Source organism: Callorhinchus milii, unplaced genomic scaffold, assembly GCF_018977255.1.
Source record: "Callorhinchus milii isolate IMCB2004 unplaced genomic scaffold, IMCB_Cmil_1.0 Scaffold3, whole genome shotgun sequence".
Classification (NCBI taxonomy): domain Eukaryota; kingdom Metazoa; phylum Chordata; class Chondrichthyes; order Chimaeriformes; family Callorhinchidae; genus Callorhinchus; species Callorhinchus milii.
In genome coordinates, this window is record NW_024704744.1 from 33,862,508 (window position 1) to 33,873,635 (window position 11,128).

General features: G+C 41.9%; 1 protein-coding gene across 2 annotated transcripts in view; it reads right to left on the minus strand.

The window, feature by feature from the left end:
- The window catches only part of LOC103182596 (synaptotagmin-like protein 1), a 135,732-nt gene extending 124,817 nt beyond the window's left edge, over positions 1 to 10,915 (minus strand). For both annotated transcript variants that reach the window (XM_007899663.2, XM_007899662.2), the window contains exon 1: positions 10,848 to 10,915. The gene's annotated coding sequence lies outside the window, so the exon portion shown is untranslated. The remainder of the gene's footprint in view (positions 1 to 10,847) is intronic.
- Positions 10,916 to 11,128: the final 213 nt, after the last annotated feature.

Here is an 11,128-nt window from a genome sequence, read left to right on the forward strand (position 1 = left end):
GAGTTGCTGTTCTTCAGATAAGACATAAAACCTTTCGCCCACAAATATACAATCAATTCACTTTACAGTCCATTCTATGAAGCGCTTTGAGACGTCGAGAAGACGTGAAAGGCGCTGTATCAAATGCAAGGATTATTATATTATTATTATAAAACCAATGTACAACAACAACAACTTGTATTTATACAGCACCCTTCACCCAGGCTATCACCTCGGAGAATTTAAGAGTGGTGGAGCCTGACGTCAAGTTGGTTGAACAGGGGGAGGTGACCCGCAGGCAAGGTCGAAGAGGAAGGTTTTAAGGCATGATCTGAAAATGGGGAAGGATGGGGCAAGGTGAAGAGATTGAGTAAGAGAGTTCCAGAGTTCGGAGCATAATGGCAGAAAGCACGTTCGCCGATGGTGGAGGGATATGCAAGAGGCCGGAGTCAGCTAAGCCGAGGCGGTGGATGGTGGCGTGGGGAATAAGCAGGTCAGAAAGGTAGAGAGCATGAAGGGATTTGTAGACGAGTGTGAGGATGTTGAAACTGATCCATTCTGTGATACGGAGCAAGTGGAGACTAGCAAAGACTGCTGTGATGGGGAAACAGAGTTTAGAGTGGGTGAGTACATTTTTGGTGCAGTTTTGGAGCAATTAGATTTTTGTTTACTTTAACTGGGGAGACTGGCGAGGGGGGCATTTGAATAGGTGAGGCCTTCTCAGTGGAAATTAAAGATGACATGACACTATTCGAAAAGAGAAGCAAGTTTCTTCCTGTGTTCGGGGCAATAATATTTTGTTTACGTATTATCAAAAGCATTTATATACAATTCTAATAAAAATAGACAACCAGAAAATTTCTTATCTACAAAAGTTGAAACTCACTCTGGTTTTATACACTTAAAGCATAATAATGGGTTTACGTGTGGGTCAAACAACAGGCTGAACATACATCAATAAATAATAAATAAACACTGTACATCTCTAACTAAAAAATATTTAAGCAAATCTTTAACAAATTCAAAACTTGTCCACATCTAAAGTTTACTCAGCCTTTTTGTAGTTGTGATTCTGTAAACATGGCTTGCTTTGCAGAAATATTTGGAACTATCAACAAAATACTATTTATAAAAAATCTGCAGATGCACACGGAAGCAAAGTTGACATATTAAACTGGATGGCAAATGTGTGGATTAGCACATTTACTTGCTTTTAGTAAACTTGCTTTGATTTGTAATGGCTGTTGTGGCTTAGAGAGGAAAGGCAAAATAAGTCTGACTTTAGTAGTGAGAAACTATATATTCCTATGAATAAAGTATTGGGACAGCTGCCATCAGGCGTAGTGAGTAGTCCTTATGCTGGGTTTTCCTACCATAGTCATGATCAGGCAAATGCAGCCAAAGATTATGAAACCACATGGGTCAAAAGCCCTTAGAAGGTTCACCCGAAACCAATACCACAATGTTCCTTTGCTTATGTGACATGAGACAAGTCAATTTGGCAGCAGATGGTGAGCTGCAGGCTGAAAACCACAAGCTGCTCCATTCAGGGAGTTCTGGGACAACAGCCAGTCACTGGCTCAGGAAACTGATTCAGACACAATGTGAGAAAGCTTATCACACCCATAATCAAACATGCCAACCATACTTAGTGCCAAATATAGGCGGGGATAAATTCACTAAACAAACATTCTCTGAATTCCCATCCATCTTAAAAACAGGTGCTGTTGTGTCACATCATTGAGAAAATCTAGAAAACTTGCAAATTTATCCATGAATATCTGCTTCGCTTCACAATCATCTGCACGGTCAGAGCATATGCACAAATGCACATTTGAACCCAGGCCGGTGGGACTGTGCAAGTAAGAGGGACTTGACCCCTTCTTCATCTATCTTTAAATCCCACCTCAAGATCTAACTTTTTTTGACTGCACCTATGGTCACCTTCCCCTTGCTCGGCATCCAGCCCTGTCACTGACACTACACTGCATGAAGGGTGCTGTATAAATGTAAGTTTTTATTGTTGCTGTTGTAGATTTGGCAAATTTGAATTCAGTATGAGTGATCCAAGCTCCTCCAAAATGAATAGCATCTCAACACTTGCATATCCATGTTCACATGAAGCAGTGCAAACATATCTGACATGTGAATTAATGCTTTGAGGTTGGGAGGAAATCATGTGTACAATGGCTGGCATAAATGGGATAGGGTTTTTTTATGCGAGTTACTCACATCAACCCTATAACTCCAACAAAAGCATTCTGAACAGCCATGAGATGAATGACCATGTTATCTGGAAAATTGTTGGACAAGACAATTATCTCTTACTATCTCATGAGTTTGCAAAATCCCATTTCAAAGCACAGGATTAGGAATCAGCACTATCTGGCTACACGAAAAGACCCAAAAGGACCTTCGTAGGTAGAGATGGAGTGAGGGTATCTGGAAATTTGCCCATTAGCGCAGAGTAACACAGCAGCTAATTTTGCACACAGCAATGTCCCACAAACAGTTATGAAGTGAATGAACAATTTTATTTGGGGGAATTGAACAGTTGTAAGTGAGCTTCATATCAGACAATGAGGCAGGTGGGACCGGAATCAGGTAGTAGAACATGCAGTGAATGTCTAATACTGCCAAAACTTCAACGGGCTCAAATTCCAGTCAGTGATGCACTCTTATAATGAAGAAATTCCAAAAGCGGTTGGTATTGACAAAAGCACTACGTGTAATCACAACCAGAAATACAGCCTTGAAATATCGAACTACTTGAGAATTATTTGGGGAGGACACGTTTGCAGGGCTATGGGGAGAGAGCAGGGAAGTGGGATGGTTTGAATAGCTCTTTTCAAAGAAACGGCACAGACAACAATGGGCCGAATGGTCTCTTTCTGTGCTGTATAATTCTATGATCCTATGATTCTAACTCCTTGATCATGTTTTGGTATTGAAAAGGTCCAAATATGAGGTTAAAGATTGTAAATGATTAATTATGCCTAACTTATTTGAAACTCCTAAAAATAAATTCCACCTTCTGCAACTGAAAAACAAAATGAGTCATCTGCAGATTTGGCAGTCCAGTCTCCCCAGAGTTAAGGCCAAAGGAATTTGTGGTCTTTCCTTTTAGTCACAAATCAATTTATGATTTGCAAACAAAGCACAAGTACATCGAATTGGCTACCATTCGTTCCTTTACAGCCCTGAATTTGTACTGGTTGAACCGGGCACCTGTAGGATGGTAGACTTCACATCTCTGGAGACTGCTACGTGTTCAACAAGATTACAGAATTACTTATTTAAGATGAAAGTGATGGCTGATAAGAGTAGATGTATTTTTAATCATTTTGACAGTTTGCCAAGGTAATCAAATATTTGTGACATTTTATGGATGACCTCATTGCTGTTGGTCATTGAAGGATAAATTGGGTGAATTCCTGATTGCTGTTCACCATCCCTGCTAGTAAATCCATGGGTGAAGGTCAGAAATTAACTCAGTAATGATACTGCTCACAAAAGCCTGCTCGCATTCACTATCGATGCTTTGTTTTGCACACAAAATACACAGTCAATCCACTTTAGCAGTTCTGGCCAGGCATCACTGGTTCCCCATCACTGAATGGATCGACTTCAAGATCCTCACACTCGTGTTCAAATACCATCACTTCCTGGCACCTCTCTATCTCTCCAACCTCCTCACTACCCAATCCACCACCCAGGGCCTCCACTCGACTGACACCGGCCTCCTACTCGTCCCTCGCACCCTCCGCCCCACCATTGGACGTTGTGCTTTCAGCCACTACGCTCCAAAACTCTGGAACACTCTCCCTCAATCATTCCGCCTTGCCCCCTCTCTCCCTTTTTTCAAGTCTCCCCTGAAAACCTTCCTTTTTGACAGTGCTGACAGTCACCTCCCCCTCCCCCAGCTCGGAGTCAGGCTCCGCCACCGTTATGCGCTCTGAGACGCTACCCTGTGTGGATGGCGCGATATAAGTACAGGTTGTTGTTGTTTACAAATATATTCTGTGAAGCGCTTTAAGCCGTCTCAACTACATGACAAGGCGCTATATCAAATGCAAGGATTACTAGTAGTATTATTATTGGGCAAGGTAATATTCACTTCACAGTTGCTTGCGGAATATTGCTGTGCATACATTGGCTGCCACATTTGCCCACAAATCACAAAGTCACTACACATTACAGTATATCATGTGAAGTGCTTTGAGACATTTCAACGACATGCTAAGGTGCTGTATCAAGTGCAAGAAATGATTATTATTATTATTGTTATTACTGGAAGTTAACCAGCAGCCAAGGAATAGTACCTAGCATGAGCCAATGCCTTTAGGAGCTAGTAGGAAAACAAAAATCTAAATACTGACCAATCTTAAATTATTGAGCAACTAAATGAATAGAATGAGAGTTGCAGATACTGATGGCTTTAAATAATTGAATCAATTCCTCACTAGATTTAAATAAATAATTAATGGATTAACTTGTTTTTTTACAACTATTTACAATACTGATTGATTGCAATGAATAGTTAATGTATAGATGTGATTAAATAATTAAATACTGAACTTGAATACTTTTTTTTGGAACATTTGAGCTGCTGCTTAAAATTAGTGGCTACATTTCTAAATGAATTGACCTGTGCTGCTATGAAGGTGAGCATTACAAGGATTTGTGCAATACTCACTCATTTCTCCATATCTGAACCTTCTTTTAGATCAGCCACTTAGCGCCTGCAGTTTCTCCCTCTGTCTGCTCATCACAATGCTCGGCCCATGTCCCATTGCTTCCTCCAATGGGCCAAGTCTTCATTACCTCAGAGACCATTGCAGGTTCTCTCTCTGGGTAACTCAACTTCCTGATTCTGCACTCCCTCCTCACCCAAAAAAAACCCAGAACCAGTGAATTTCTGGTCAACATTCTCTACCAGCCTTCATCTGGAAAAGTGACTGGTTTGCAACCATAATCTACCAGTTTAGAGTTTTACTTGATCACTTTTCAGAGCTAAATAGGAGTTTATCAGAGGTTCATGTTCCAGGAAATTTGGTCATCTCCACCTGCTCCATGTCTCCCTGCTCCACTATCATCAGTCAGATTTTCAGCCTTTCTACCCCCACTCTAAGGAATTCTGGAGCCCTGCATCTTGCCCCCTCCCTTGCCTTTTTCAAAGTCCACCTCAAGACATTTCTTTTTGACTATGGCTTTGGTCATCTTCCCTTCTCCACCCCCCCTTGCCCTCCACCCTTCTCTGATCCCATCCCACAGCTCAGGTGCAAATCCCTCAATGTCCAGCACCTTGGGACATCCAGTGTGTGAAAGGTACTATATAAACGCAATTTGTTGTTCGGTATTTCTGGAATGATGCGATTAAAGTGAACCAAAAGGCCCTCTTCGATCAAATCTCTCTGTTGATCTTGTGAAGGACTGAGAACCAGCAGAGTGAGACGAAACCCTGCAAAACGACATTCCAATCAACTATGAAAACCAGCTTCGCAAATCTTGCATGCTTCAAAGCACACTGAACATGCTGGGCATGCAAGTTGAAGGGCGGGCCAAATATCTTGTACTGTGCAGAAATCTGGAGGTCTCTGATGTTTTCATCTACATCTTGCCAATACTGTCAAACATTCACACTTGCGAAAAACTGTCAATAACAGAAAGGGGTGAAAAATTATCATGTCTAATTTGCTTTGAGACGTCACATTTTAAAGCCCAAGGAGATGATTGAAGTTATCCTTTCTCTTTGTGGGAAATTAAACATTTAATTTAATTCAACAGATCTTTTTGCATTCTTAAATCTGTTCTACTGATTCTACATTTAGCTTCTTAAAAGTGTTTGTCAATCATAAATCATGCAACAGCTTATTTGCTGGTTAAAAATATAAAGGGTGTCAACTATTATTTTCCCATGCATTTCCTGATGTGAAGTCAATGAAGTTCTGTAGCTTAGTGGTTACAGCAGCCTCCTCACAAGAGAGAGGACCTGAGTTCGATTCCCGGCAGGGTAAAACGATGGGCAAGTTTCCTTACTCAACACACCTCTGTTTACCTAGCTGTAAGTAGGAACCTGGTTGTTAGTTGATTGGCGGATCGCTTTTCCAGGGGTAATAATTCCTTCAAAGTAAATAAAAATAATTTGGTCACTTAATCCACAACTATTTGTGGGACACTGCTATGTGCTATTGGCTGCCGGGTTTCGCCCACAAAATATACAGTCAATTCACTTTACAGTGTATTCATGTGAAGTGCTTTGAGACATCTCAAAGTCATGATAAGGCGCTATAGCATGTCTTTGAGATAATAAAAATAATAAAAAGCAAGGATAATTACTATTATTCCACAACACAGAAGGAGGCCGGTAATGTCTCTCTGTGAGAGCTAAGACTTTCATTCATCTGCCTTTTCCCTTTTTATATTTTTCCTTTTCAAATGTTTCTCCAATTTCTTTTTAAAAGCTACTATATTATGGGATCTGCTTTAATCATCGGAGGCAATGACTGGAGCCCCACCTCTGGCTGCCCTCCAACCTGTTCTCTGGAAGTCTGATAAAATCCTTTCACCTTCCTCCTTCTCCTCTCCTTCAAACCATCTTGACAAACCCCCCCTTAACAAACCCTGTTGAAAGACCAGGCATCTGTCAACACCATTGAATTGCACTTCCTCTCCCCACAGCAAAAACTTATAATTACATAGCATCATTTACCTCTCAAGAAAATCTCAAAGCACTTCACACAGCTGACTAGGAGCTCAGAGGGGTGCTGGGGGTGGGGAGGAACATGGCCGAAAGCACAGTTGAAATGATAGGTATTTAGGTGGGTTTTAAAAGCGGGAAGAGCGGCGTTCCAGGATAGAATGGCAGACAGCAGAGCAGAAAGGCTGAAAGCACACCCAGCCGATAGTGGGGTGGATAGGGTAATGGACATGAAGCAAGAGGGTGTTATTCCTACTCGGTGCTTGCTCAGTATTGTCATTGTGAACCACTTGAGATATTCATCCTTCCAGAACACACACACTATTGTCCACTGCTTTTTAAATGAATCCAATGTGCTGGCCTCAACCGCCTTTCCTGGCAACCTGTTCCAGTCTTAAATTTTAGCATTAAGAAAAATGTCCTTGTATCTGCCCTAAAGTTGCCCTTCACTATTGCACAGGCCAGGATCACAATTTAGAGATTCCTAGTTTACATGACTCAGAATCCCATCGTGTGATGCAGCATTCATTGAAGCATTAATTATGATTTTAATCTAATATATATATATTCTGACTGGGAGAACCATAAAGCCTTATAGCACACAAGGCAATTTGGCCAATCGTCCCTGTGCCGTCTCTAAGAGCAATCCTTTCAGTCCCATTTACCTGTCCTCCTGGCTTTTATATTTTTCAAGTTTATAACTCACACCAAGAAACAGGTTCTAACTTTGCATCTTAACTTGATTGACAGCCATGTGTCAACTAAATGGAATGATGTTTAGATTGTTTAAGAAACCGGTTAATGCGGGTGACACTCAACTCTACCTCTCGGCCTCCACCCTTGACTCCAGGACACTGCTGTCCTGACAGAATGTCTGTCGGACATCAATTCCTGGATGAGAGCTAACTTTCTTCAATTGAATATCAACAAGACCGAGGCTCTCCTGATTGGCTCCTGTCAGCACCTCCACAACTCAGGCGCTGACAGTATTACCATCCATGGATGTATACTCCACCTTGCTAAGCCAGTCCAGAACCTTGACATGTTGCTTGACCCTCATCTGTCCTTTCTTCCAAAACTCTTATACACACATTCATAACATCCAGGCTCAACTACGCAAACTCTCTGCTTGTCGGTCTCCCTAACTCCTCCCTCCATAGGCTGCAGATCATCCAAAACTTCACAGCCTGTGTCCTCTCCTCCACCAGGCCCCGTGACCCTATCAACCTCCTGCCCTCGACCCTCCCCATTCCCGACCCCTAGCTTGGGTCCGAAACTCTGACTATTCAGCACATTGGGACGTCCTCCCGACGTGAAAGGCGCTATACAAATGTAATTTTGTTGTCGTTTGTGAGCCAACCTGCAAAACTTGTTCAGTGTAATATTGCAACAAGATTACTTTTTCGAATCAAATCTCAAGAAAAGAACACATACATATTGCCTTGAACAAACTGTCTGTCAAGTTCACCTGAAATTACACAGACACTTTACAGTAAAATCCTGTGAAGCGCTTTGAAGTGTGATAAGGAGCTATCAAATGCAAAGATTATTTATAAGGACTGCAGCGAATCTCACCAGACTCTCATTACATGAAGCTTTTGCGACAAGTGTGGAAAATTAGGACAACTGAATAGGAATTTCTCAACAATTTCTGCAGGAGACGATTATTCAAAAATCATAAGATGCAAAGATAACCAGGGATAAGACTCGGGCAATGAACCATAAAAATGCTAATTCAAGTGCTCTAGGACGCTACCCCACATGAAGAGTGCTATGTAAATGCAAGTTGTAGTAAATGTAAATGATGGCGTCAAAAGTAGAGGTTGGTGCTTTTACTGCTGGTACCAACCATTAATGTTTGGGGCAGCAACACAGCTTTTTACTGTCTTCTTAGCACTTGCCAACAGAAAGCATATTGTGTGCAGGATAAAATCACTCCAATTTTGTGTGCTGACCAGCAGTGAGGCTGAAAATTCAATATTTGAGTTGCTTGTTTCTTTTTTGGACTTTGCCAACTTAGGATTCGCAATTTCCTTTTTTCTGAACCTCTCTGTGATTTTTTTTCACATACAGTGTCTTGCAATTCAAATTTCGCAGAATAGAAGTGGTGATTCACAACCCAAATCCAGTTTTAATAATAATAATCCTTACATTTGATATAGCACCTTTCACATCAGGAGGACGTCTCCAAGAACTTCACAGAATATTACTGTAAAGTGCTGTGAATCTGTGTTTTGTGTGGGCGAATGCAACAGCAAATTTGCTCTCAGCAACGTCTCACAGACCATATGAGTTCAAAGTCCTGATGTGGGGCATGAACTTACAACCTTCTGAACCAAGCTGACACATAGCTTTGCAAGTAGTGCATTTTTAGGCCCCACTTAACACATCCACTGCATTTAATAATAAAGATTGAATTGAGCTTCACAGGTTGTTGAATAAGCGCTCTGGAACACTACCCTGCGTGCGCAGAGCTATAAACATGCAAGTTGCTGTTGCTGAATTCTGAGAAAGGACCCAAAATATCTGATTAGTATATTACAAATTCGAATACTGCACAACTCCAATCTCCAGTTCAAATCAGCAAAGCTGGTTTGCAATGAGGAGGAGATTGAGCCCCAAGCAAGAGATCAGGTTTCAAGTGAATTAGGGAGGATTATTCTGAGACACACCTAGACACCTGCAGGATTCACTTATTTATCAATAAATTTGGAAATCTCGCAAATTCCACCCCCTACCCCAGACAAACACTTAAGATTATGAATCACTGAAAAAATGGGTCGATCACTGTCAGTGAAACCAGCTGCTCCAGTAAAATTAACTGTTTGCCTCAAGCAGCAAATGCACAAGCGTTCAATTATACTTGTTCCATCCTCCTTCATATGGATGTTCATCTTTCCCACTTTAGTTACTTTCTGTCTCCCTTGGTCCCAGGCAGTGGAATTTCAGATACGTTGTTGTCTGACCAGGAGGCTAGAGTGCTTCTAGTCCTCAGGCAATGCAATTCTGTACTTGGAGCATCCAGGAAATCATATTTTATATTCATTTCATAGTTTCCTCTGCTTACCCACAAATTAGAGATCCATTCTTTGTGGACAGGTCTCCAGTGAGGGGAACCAGAGGTAGACTGAATAACAGTACGTGCACAGACCCAGAAATTACAGAATTAATATCAGGAGCTGGAAAAGGTGTCAGTGGCTCCATTTAAACATTACATATTATACAGCAGGAGGTATGGCTTTCATACACCAGAGGAAGAGTCACTTTATCTACAACAACAACTTGCATTTATATAGCATCCCTCATGCAGGGTAGCGTCCCAGAGCGCTGAAAGTGGTGGAGCATGATGCCGAGCCGGGGAGAGGGGGAGGTGACCGTAGGCACGGTCAAAGAGGAAAGTCTTTCGGCATGATCTGAAGATGGGGAAGGAAGGGGCAAGGCAGAGCGATAGAGGAAGAGTGTTCCAGAGTTTTGGGGCGTAGTGGCTGCAAGTGCGGCCACCAATGGTGGAACAGAGGGCATGAGGAACATGCAGAAGGCCGGAGCCAGTTGATCGGAGGTAGGGGGTTGTGGGTTGGAGCAGGTCGGAGAGGTAGGGAGGTGGCAGGGCATGAAGGGATTTGAAAATGAGTGTGAGGATCTTGAAATTGCTCCGTTCAGCGATAGGGAACCAACGTTAGTACGGGTGAATATGCGGCCCGCAGAGTTTTGGATCAGCGGATTTTGTGCATGGTGGAGCTGGAGAGACCGGTGAGGAGGGTATTTGAATAGTCGAGGCGGGAAATGCCTTTATAAGGCAGAAGAATCACTTTCTAATTCAGAAAATATATCACACTTGTTAACTGTCTACAATGTATTGTTCTGTTGTCCTCTTATTTCCTCCAAAACAATCCTTTGAGTTAACCTCAACTGCTTTTTACGTGACTTCTTATCATCACTATTTTTATTGCCTGAGTTTTTTACATGGATTTGTTTCACCTGCTTTTGTTTGAGTAAATTGCCCAGGAGTAATGAGCAAAATGTAAAGGTTTCATGTTCTAACTTTATGATAGAGGAAAGTCGTAGAAATTCAAAATGAAGCAGTTTTTGAGCTATGAGTTTCTCAAATAAAAAAGTTAGGACAGTCTTAGCATGGGTGGGGTGGGGGAGGGGAGAGCCTTAAACCCACCTGTGTCCAGTGTTCTTGGAGTTAGGTCTTCTTCACACAACCAGCACTGGTCAGATCTCTGGCGCCTGATTTTTACCTGCTCCCTTGACTGACTGGAGTACCTGTGTTAGGTGTGGACATATGTACCAGATGAGCAATAAATACAACAGCCAAAAATCCAATCAAAAGGCAGGTTTTTTACAAACACTCCCACTGGACTGAACTCAAAGGAGATTTGGGCTGAGCTAAACAAAATTACAATGAGAGTCAGCAAGTTATGGCAGCAATGGCAACAACTTTCT